Below are 11,331 nucleotides of genomic sequence, written 5' to 3'. Positions count from 1 at the left end.
TGCCCGGATGAAAGTTATATTATTATTAATAAAGCTTTGAAAACTCTCTCGGTGTACTGTCTTTCTTTGTAAATATTTGTAACCATGTATAATATGTATTTGCAACTGTATATTTTTGTAATGTATTCATTTGTATTTATTTTGGACACTTATTCTGATATGTTTTGGACGGGCGAATTAAAAAAAAGGGGCGTAACAAACGCGGGCTGACGGGAAGTGGGGACCGGTAAAGGTGAGTGTTTGTGGACACGGCGGACAATAGTGGATATATATTTTTCCCACCCTTACCTTTGGAAATATACACTTTTTTCTTTGGTTTACTTTCAACGGGACCCAAACCTTAAGTACTGGTATCATTATCCGTTCATTTTGCCGGCTGTGGTTTTTGGACTGTGTACTTTAATGAAGGATATTCAGTTTCAATCACGGGACTTAATGTCGGGTTTGGGTTAAATTTGTGTTTGTGTTACATATTTAATGTGGGCGCATGCGGCTTATATACAGGTGCGGCTTGTGTAAGTACAGAATCGGTTTTCCTCTTAAAATGTGGTGGGTGCGGCTTATAATCAGGTCAGCTCTATAGTCCGGAATTTACGGTAGTCATAATGCCAAAATAAAAATGTCTATATTGTTCCACAGTTAATATGCCTCTTTTAATGGCGAGTGTGTGTTGAATGGCCCCTAGATGTTGCTGTATTGTGTACTGCAACTGAAAAGGAATGTTGAAAAGCACATGAAAGAATACAAATCACAGAGAATCAAAGTGACCAAACTATACCCTTTTTCAATTGTTTTTGTTCCAGCCTTTTGGGGTTTTTTGGGTACCTGCAGTGTCAAGATGGCAGACAAATATGTATGCCCGATCTAGGTGGGGCTCATGGTATGTAAAACGAATGCAAATTTCTCTATCTACGAGAATTCAAAACTAATGTTTATACGATAGCTCCTGTATTTTTGCTTATGATTTACTTTTTTGACCACTAGTGGGCACTAAATACACACTGCCTCTTAAGTGGCTCTTAACCCACATTGGCTTTCTGGAAGTCCGCTATTCGAAATGAAATATGCAAATATCCAGACAAGTTTGATTACCAACATACATGTACAGTGAAGCCTCATTTATTGTAAGGGTAAGGTTTCAAAACGGGATTGTGATTGGCGAATTCCATGAAATAGAAACCTTTACTTTTTTACAATTTATAAACAATTAAATTAAGTATTATACCTTAAAAAAAGCATGACAGTCCCCAGCATTCCTTTAACAAAAATGTACTCAAAAAATGAATAAATAGTTCTTCTTTATTTGTCATTTTTGTACCCATGTATTCAGAACAAAATGCTGATACATCTAATCTGCAGTTTACGTAAATAAATAATACATATGTAGTAAAGATAAGTAAGTATCAAAAGTTGGAATCTCGGAAAAGAATACTGTACAGTAGTGCAAAAGAGTTGTGAGGATCAAATCAAGTACAAATATATGAATGTGCAGTATTAGGTAAGTAATCATAGTTCTGTACAGTGGTACAAGACTGCAAGAGGAGCAGCTGAACAGATGTGCAATATGGGCAGTAAGGTAAACATGTTCACTATACAGTAAGAATAGGATTAAAAGTGAAACAAAAAAGAAAACATTATTTTTAACTAAAACAATTTAAAAACAGATTGCAGCTGGGTAGGCTTTCTATATGTGCTATTGACGATTTAACAGTCTATCAGCCAGGGGAACAGGGGTCGCCAACCTGAGAACTACTTTTTTGCCACTGATTAGTGAAAAGGGCTGCATGCATTTCTAAAATAGCAACCTATGTTATGTCTTGGTTGTTACAATGATATTATTTTAGAATTACCAGGTTGTAATGATAGAAGAAGACTTAAAATAAGCACAGTCGACCACTAAAACATTGTGATTAAAGACACTAATCATGTTAATGATTTCTCATGCCAGTTAGAAATCAAATATTGTTGACTTGACGTATCATTGGTGAGCTATTTTCAGAAGCAGTCCGCGGGCTACTCAGGTACACTTAGGGAGCTACGTGGTACCTGCACTATACAGTCCCTATTAGGGTTTATTTTAGTTTTTTACCAATACCAACTCTTGACTGTTAAGCCAATCAGAATGCAGAATACAATGGATGATGAAACTCTGTAAAGTAGAATAACTGTGAAAGAGAAACCATGTTACTGAGGGATTACTGTATGTAGTATGTGGTTTTTTTGGCCAGTTTCTATGATTACACTGTGTTTTACTATTGGTAACGTTCAATCACGTTCAACGAATGAACATACTGTATCTATTCAAGGGAAAAGCATTTATTTGTGGGAATAGAGAGCTCTTCCAGATGGAATGAAATTTAAAGCAATGCCAGTTCAAAAGAACAATAGCAAAAGAGAAAAGGCGGACAGCTCTTGAAAACGGATAAAGGAGTTATATATTCATCACAATCAAAACAAGCTCCTTTTTTCAACCCCAGGAGACTATAGACTACTAATGACAGCTCTTCGCTGCTTCTCTAGTAAGGTTTATCTGCATAGACACACATAGAAAAATGACAAACAGACGACACAAACTAAAAACACAAGGGCCTCTCATGAAAGGCCTGACAATGAAGGTCATTGGAGTCAAACATAAAGTAACATGCCAAACGTGTTTTTGTGTATATGATATCAATGGTTAGCCAGAGGGTAATAAAACCATCCCCCGTGACGAACCAAATCAGTCATGTTTACTGCGGAATGGTCCTGATTTGGCTCTGACAGAAAAACAAGACTTATTGTAGGAGGGGGGCTTGCTCATGTTATCTATTAGGCTGGGCATGCCCAGCATGTTACAAGTCAAGCAGTTCATGACAGTCTTAATGCACCTGTATATTGAAGGCTGCTTTGATATAATAAGTGAACAATGCGGCACAGGGATGTGGAGTCAGAAAATGACCAGTCGCGTTTTTTTTCAGTGAAAATACCTTCACTAGATTTTTAAAGAGACGAGCAGCGTTGAGTACAATAAAAAATGTAATGGTATGTTTAAATTTTCCAAGTCCCAAGGAATATCTCTCATCTCTCATTAGCTGCACCGCTTTATCCTCAATAGGGTCGCGGGGGTGCTGGAGCCCATCCCAGCAATCATCGGGCAATGGGAAGGGGACACCCTGAACTGGTTGCCAGCCAATCGCAGGGCACACAGGGACAGACAACACGCTCGCTCATTCACACCTAGGGACAATTTGGACCGGCCAATCCACCTGAAATGCATGTCTTTGGAATGTGGGAGGAAACCGGAGTGCCCGGAGGAAACCCACGCAAGCACGGGGAGAACAAACAAACTCTGCACAGTAAGTCCGGTAGCTGGATTTGAACCCACACAGGAGGTTCACAAGACCTTAGAGCTGTGCCACACACGCGCTAACCACTGTGCCGCCGTGCAAATTATTGTCTTTTATTATTGTTATGTGTGAACCGCTACCCATCTAACCAAGGCATTTTGTGTTTTTGAAATACGAGCAAAGTCACAATATCCACTTGTTTTTAATCATTTCTTGCAATGGTCATTTTGGGACTTGCTATTGAGTGAGATAACATCCAAGTTGTGAAGCCTCAACCAGGTGGGTTTTGCCCCTTAACTCATTTTCTACTACCAAAATTAATTCAGATCACCATCTACTTTCCAGTGACAAATATTTAATGACAAACAATTGAGGGAATCTGTCAATATCCTGAAATCTGAGTTCATTCTCTCTCTCTTTGCTCTTGCTTGCCCTTACCTTATTTGGTCACTCAATTCTGAGTTCTATATTCCTCCTCACAGCTGTTGTCACAATGTTCCCGTGGTTTGTCCTGCTATCATGTCTCATCCTCTTTCCTTTTTTTAGGACTTTGTCCCCTTGGCTCCTTGCTAGTTCTTTGCTATTCTCAACACGTTCCAATCACCCTTTTCACAACGCGCTTATCTTCTTTGTGTAATGCGGCAGCAGCAAAGAGCACCTGTACCCTATCGTAGGGTGCGCTCTCTGCATGTGTTAAATACAGAAACAGAACCAGATACGAAAACTGCGCCTTTTAACACGGTGCACTATATGGTCGTGAAAATACGGTACAATAATTAAGGTCTATTGGTAGTTTGATGGTATTATATAGGAGTTTTCTAGGTGTACAGTGAAGACAATACTATACAAAGAAGTGTATCAACTTACCCTAGTATTAACTTGTTTGTGGAAACTGCAAGAGTGCCTCGTCTCAATATGTCCAACTACCACAAGACCACAGGGACGAGCTTTTGAAATGTCGGATAACAGAACATTGATTAGCAATGAAAAACAACTCAAATATTCAGCAGTGGTTTTTCAACACCCCCCCAAAAAATATAAAAAAAACTTGCTCTAAATGTCGTCTTCACACTATTAACAGAATTTTGTCTTTGTCTATATCACAATGGTGTCCAGAATATTGAGCCTTTACAAAACTTTTTGAGGAGGAGTTCATCTCCAGCCTCTGATTCTACCTCGGCCATCAACCAAAATTCAACAAACGCACGAAAGACAATAGAGAAAACAACCGTCCTTCAACAATGGCTGCGGAAACTGTAATCTATTTAATTGTGAGTTTGAACAACATAACATGATTTGCCACCATTCTTTCATTTTCTTTTGTTTCGGTCAAATTACAAAAGAAAAAGAGTACCTTTCTTGTCCGTGCCCACTAAAGTTTTAAGCCCCGGGAGCTCAGAGGTTATTCTTTCAGCCACTGCCATTCCACCGATCCCCCTTGCATGTTCTTGAGTGGAATGCACAGTGGGTGACATTTTTGTGCTGCCGTTTGCCCACTTTATAGCATACATGCATGCTGAGATAGGCTGCAACACATAGTGAAAGGCCACGCTGGAATGCTTATAATGCGCCATGGAAACTGTGACTGCTTTTTGATTTAAATGGTTTCAGATGTGCATTTTGGAGGTGCGCAGTGAGAAACAGCTGGCTGCTGTTCTTCTTAATGTGAAGTATAAGAATGTGGAAGCTGCATGCTGAATACGGGGTCATGAGAAAACAATAAGTAATATTTAACTGTGGTCATCAATATTTGGCTTGTTCCATCGCAGACTAAAAATTAAGCCCAAGAAGATTTCAATTGTAATTAAATTTGGCACAGTACCGATTCATGTAAGTTTCAAATCTGGGGATGTTGTAATGATAGTCTTTGCAGCCCTTTAAGACTCTTTGTGATTAAGGGCTAAACAAATAGATATGACATGGCTTTGCCATTTTAAAGTCAATCAGAGCAGCCATTTAGTCAGTACGGCCCGTTACCTTACTTTTGACTCTTATTTCGATAGCTACTCTTCACAAATCTGACATGCGACTTGTAAAACCTGTCTTTGTGACAAATTGAGTTAAACAAAACTGTATAAACAGAGACAGAGAAGAACAGTGACGGGAGGATAATAAATTAGAATAAAGGAAGCAAGATGCTTGGCCCGACCTGAATGTAATGATCGAAATTTTAGGCCCGACCGGCCCGAAATTGGGCTTGCTCGGATTTTATCTCTACGCTGAAAGTGGCAAACAAAACAATTTTCCGGCTTGTGAAAGGCTTGCTCGCTTCATGGTTGTCATACCGTTGGCTATTGATTCAACCCAATAATATATTTCCTTATGCAGCTCTTTCTCTTCAAGTTTAACTGCTGTTGGCGCGGTCACTTTAATGGATTACCACTTGCTAGACAACCATAGTTTGTGAAACTGGTTACATTTCTCACGGCTGGCTAGTAGGTGATCAGACACTAATTCGGAATATAACAGGCTAAAGCAAGCATTTTGAAGACTGATGTTATGGTTCACAGCCTTCAGGATTTTTTGTTAAGGCCTCTGGGTAGATTTCTGAACCTTGCAACAACTAATGGCCGAAATGTGATTGGTTAAATGCTTGAATATGAAAGCACACATCTGGACGCAGTACACCTGGGGAGAAACAATTAAAGGAAGCTGACAGACAATTTGGAATTGTTTAACAAGTATTGATAGACAAAAAATAATACACATCATATGACTCAAATGGTTTAAGGCCAGCAGAGAAGGCCTTGCAGGCCTTGATAGCCCAAACTGGTAAATATAAAAAGGACATGACTTGAATTCGACATTTTCAGCATCCTTTCTTTTGAAACTTATCACGAGAACTTCGCTTCACAATTCATTCCTCTTCCAATCAGATTATTACCTTTGACTTATTGCCTGCGTTAAATTTACCCTACATTTGAAGATGCGACCCCTCAAATTCATTACTGATTAGTTTATAGTTTGGGTGACATTCAAAATAAGGAGAAAACACATGAATGAATTTTGAACTTGCAGGGAAAACAGGAGAGGACAGTACCCAAAACCTCAAGATGGAGAATTCCAACATGTTCATCTTCTTTTTATTACGCCGGCTAGGTGAAAAAAAAAAAAAAGATCCTCCCTAAAGGGTGAGGAAATAAAAAAACAGCAACCCTGTTGGCCAGCAGTGACAATGATGTAAACAAGTCAAGTCAATTCAAGTCATGTTTATTTGTATAGCCCTTAATCACAAAGATTTTCAAAGGGCTGCACAGATCAAGGACTATTGCAAACTACAGACTATTATGACACCATCCCCTCATCTAAAACCTACATGAGGGCAAATAATACACATATTATCAACATATAATATAGGTTATTCATATGCTATAGAAGGGCAGCACGGCGGCGCAGTGGTTAGCGCATGTGCGGCACAGTTCATGTCTTGGGAACCTCCTGCGTGGGTTCAAATCCAGCTCCAGACTTCCTGTGCGGAGTTTGTATGTTCTCCCCGTGCTTGCGTAGGTTTCCTCCGGGCACTCCGGTTTCCTCCCACGTTCCAAAAAAAACATGCATTTCAGGTGAATTGGTCGGTCCAAATTGTCCCTAGGTGTGAATGATCGCGTGAGTTGTCTGTCCCCGTGTGCCCTGCGATTGGCTGGCAACCAGTTCAGGGTGTCCCCTGCCCACTGCCCGATGATTGCTGGGATGGGCTCCAGCACCCCCGCGACCCTACTGAGGATAAGCGGTGTAGCTAATGAGATGAGATGAGATATGCTATAGAATAGAAGTGTGTTTTAAGCTTAGATTTAAACATTTCCACTGAGGTCGCAGATCGAATATCAGGGGGAAGAGCATTCCACACCAAACAGGGGCCCGAATGGAGAACGCTCTCGAGCCTGCCGATCTCTCCTTGGCTCTTGGGATCACTAGTAGACCAGCGTTTTCAGAGCGAAGGCTCCGGACCGGAACATAGGGGGAAAATAAATCTGAAAGATATGAGGGAGCAAGTCCATGCATGATTTCGTATAGTACCAACAGAACCTTAAAATCACATCTAAGCTAACAGGGAGCCAATGCAGGTTAGCTAAAATCGGGGTAATGTGATCAAACTTTCCTGTCTTAGTTAAAAGCCTCGCTGCAGCATTTTGTACCAGCTGAAGGCTCTTGATTTTGGATTTCGGGATACCGGAGAGTAGTGCATTACAGTAATCGAGATGGGAGCTGACAAACGCATGAATTATAATCCCCGCAATGACTGAGACAGCAACCATACCCTACAATGCTCAAAACTATTTTGTCTCTGGGTTCACTTAAACATTACTTGATCATTCATTTGCCATCCGTTTTCAAACAAAGGATCTGATTGAAATCAGACTTTGATTAAGGAGGTCGCTAGTTGGAAACATAATTATGATCAGCACATCAGTAATAAAAGGAAAATCTCATACCCTTTTTGGCTAAAATATTAAATTCTATTCTACCTGTTCTAATAAATAAGCAGCGGGGCAAAGACGGAATTCCTAGACAGAGTAAACCTATTGGATCAATCACTGATAGACTTCAGTAAAAAGTTATGAGTTTTTTTGTTGTTTTCTTGTGTTCAGCAATAGCATTTATCAGAGATCAAAGCATGTGCAAAATCCCGATTGTTATGCCAGCAACAAATAATGAGACATGCACAAAAAACAGACGTAATCTATTCTAAATTTTCTAGTCTGTTTAGACTCACTCCAACACTGTAACTTGCTGTTTGTTTTTCTTATTTGTTCCATTGTTTGGTTTTAGTTGGCACGTCCAAGTCATTTACACATGAAAAGGGTTCTATTGCTATGAAATCACACTAGAAGTGTGTTAAATATATACAAGCGAACATACGCTGACAAAGAGACTTACGAATCTCCCTTGCTTCCACCTGCTGACAGTGTGGCGAAGAGATAAGCTGCATCAAATGTGCAATGCGGTATTGATTTCCATGCCAACCAATCTCACCCAATCAAAAAAGGTCACACTGTGTTGAAATCAAAAGCAAACCTCTTTGTTTTGGAATTGCATACTGGGTAGCCTTAGGCACACAGAGTTGGTTTGAAGCGTAGCGTTTTTCATCTGCGGCTAACCACCTTTCGCTACAGACGAAATTGGAAAACAATATACGAGGAACCAAATGGCGCAAATACCACTGAGAAAAAGACAATCCATGTCTCTCTTTTGAGAAATGTCGTCTAAGGCACAAAATATGAAAAAAAGCACTCTTTATAAACATAGAATTGGAGACAATCTTATTTTGGCAGCTGTGTGTCATGGCTCAAAACTCAATCTGCAACATTTGTCTATCTACAGCACAGTGAAACATGAAGAGCAAGACATCGATTCAAATCGTAGGGTTGGTGCAGAATTTTAAAGCCAATCAATACTCTGATGTTCCAAATTCCATTGTGGATGCATCTGTGCTCTTCCATCTAGAGTCTGAGACAACACTGGCATACATTAATAAACTGATGCATTGTTTGATGATGGCCTTTTGTCACCTTTTTGTACACTCTCTCGGTTCACAAAGCGTCACACATATTCAAAAACAGAGCTAATATTTTGGAAACTCTTAATTATGATTTCTCTTCACAATGGTGTGAATAATTATCCATACTGAAAATTGATTCTTAACAAAATATTTTGCAGGGAGGCGTTTTGGGGTATTGGGGCAGTCATGCGCGTGAACACAGTGATTCGGCGATCGCTGGGCGGAAGAAGTAAGAGAGATGTCCGACGTGGAAAAACAGGAAACCAGAGGCCGACGAGATCGATACCAGGTACACAAAAAAATACCGGACAGACGGGGTCGATACCGGACAAGACCAAACCGGGATCAATACCAGATACCGGACAGACAAGATCGATACCAGTTACTGGAGAGTGGAGTCAGATATCAGACAGGACGAGACAGACGGGATCGATACCGGGTACTGGAGACTGGCGCAGGACATCGGACAGGAGGAGACAGGTGGAATCAAAACCGGATACCGGAGACTGTAGCAAGATATCAGACAGGAAGAGACAGACGGGATCAATACCAGATACTGGGGACTTGAGTCAGATATCAAACAGGACGAGATAGACAGGATCTATACCGGACAGGATCAAAACACACGTCTTGCGGGTGCAGAGGTTCGTTGACGGGCTGACAAGGGGTGAGTAGGAGCACTGAGCTTAAATAGGAGGGAAGCCATTCAGACAACGAAACGCAGCTGGCGCCAAACGGGCGGGGCCAAGTGAGGGCAATGGGCAACCGTGACAATTGCAACAAACCAAGATAAGGGATTAAGCTACGATATGTTTTTAAAGGACACCTGAATTGGTGCATCCCACCTTTAAAGAGAAAAATTAGATTAAAAAAAATAATTTTAGGTTAAATAGGCAAACAACTGTTTTGGTTGATTTAGCTGAGAATCAAACCCAGGCCTCCTACATGGCAGGTGAAAAGTCATAATATTAAACGCTTTACGATGGCTATTATAAATAGCATGCACTTTAATTGATGTGCAATTACCAGCTTTTCTTGACATCAGTGCTCATGCAACCTTTTTTCTTATACTTTCATTAACATCTCCCTAAAACATAAATAAGGAGCTGTCAGAGCCAGAACAGACGGTAGACCCAAACGCATAATGTTTCACACTAAGCTTTATTGCGGAAGCGAGTCGGTGATCGGAAAGCCCACGAGATCGGAGCGTGGGCGGAGGGTGTAAACGAGTCGAGCAGCCGGAACGGGAGATCGGAGCGTGTTCGGAGGAAGGAAAACTTTAGGTAGCCGGAGACGTAGGATACAAGAAAGGACAGGACACACGGGAGCCAGAGTCAAAAAGTGCTTGATTTGCATGAGCGGAGGTTCGCTGACGGACTGACAAAGAGTGAATGAGAGTGTTGAGTTCAAATAGGAAGGAAAACAATCAGAAAATGAGCAGCAGCTGGAGCCAAACGAGCACAGGTGAGGGCAATGGGCATATCATGACTTGGGCTGTTGTTCAGCGTTGGTACAATATGATGGGTGACACTTTTCGATTTTCCGATCCGTGATTCTGAGATCAGTCCTGGAAGTCTATGCTTAGCCACAGCTTAACATCCTGGCTTGGCAATCGTGCACTGACCACCCTATATCCTGCAGCCTCTGTTAAGTTAGTGTGTATTTCTTAATTCCACTTCTGTGCAATGGGTCTGTATCACGTTATATCAAGTAGTGCCGTGTTTCACTTCCAAAGACCATACATAAGTAGAAGAGTACGAATTTTTCTGTGACACACTTAAATGCTGCATTGGATGAAAATTAGAGTAGTTTTATTCATTATTTATTCATGTATTGTCACAAACAATAAAAGTACCAAAAATGAATACTTTGCAATACTAGTATGGATTCACAAGAACTGCAAATTGGAATAGTATCATTTCAAATACAAGTACAGTACTAATCCCTAATCTACAATCACCTTCCCTGCACCACGAAACTACTTAACTCCCATTTGGTGTAGGGCTTTTGCAGCATCATAAATGCACAATTAATTCTCTCGGTGCGCTGTTCTGTTTCCTGGTATGCTAATTTCCTGCGTTCATCAGAGGGATACCAGGATAAAGGTGGTGAGATGGAAGCCCTGTGTAGTTTTAGCATTGTTACCATGGTAACTTGTTTTCCCTTGTTTGCATTGGGGGTGTGAAAAGAGTAAATTTACTAATGAAATTAGTACTTACTTATCACTACTATACATTATACAACTGCCTACTCATATTTACTGTATACGCAATACCACAAATACTGTAGTTACATGATAAGTTCATTCTGTTTGTTTCTGTTTTAATATTGGACACCTGTGGAAGAGATTGCATAGGCATTTATTTGACAATTATTCCTCACTGTTTGTTGTTTACATCATTGTCACTATTCGCCAGTAATGTTGGTGTTCTTTGATATCCATTCCCTTATAGACGTATCTGCTTTTTTTAACTTGGGAGATATGATAACAAGAAAGGCCTCAAG

Source organism: Urocampus carinirostris, chromosome 8 (assembly GCF_059441175.1).
Source record: "Urocampus carinirostris isolate Australia breed hairy pipefish chromosome 8, RoL_Ucar_1.0, whole genome shotgun sequence".
Taxonomy (NCBI): Eukaryota; Metazoa; Chordata; class Actinopteri; order Syngnathiformes; family Syngnathidae; genus Urocampus; species Urocampus carinirostris.
This window is presented reverse-complemented; position numbering follows the sequence as displayed.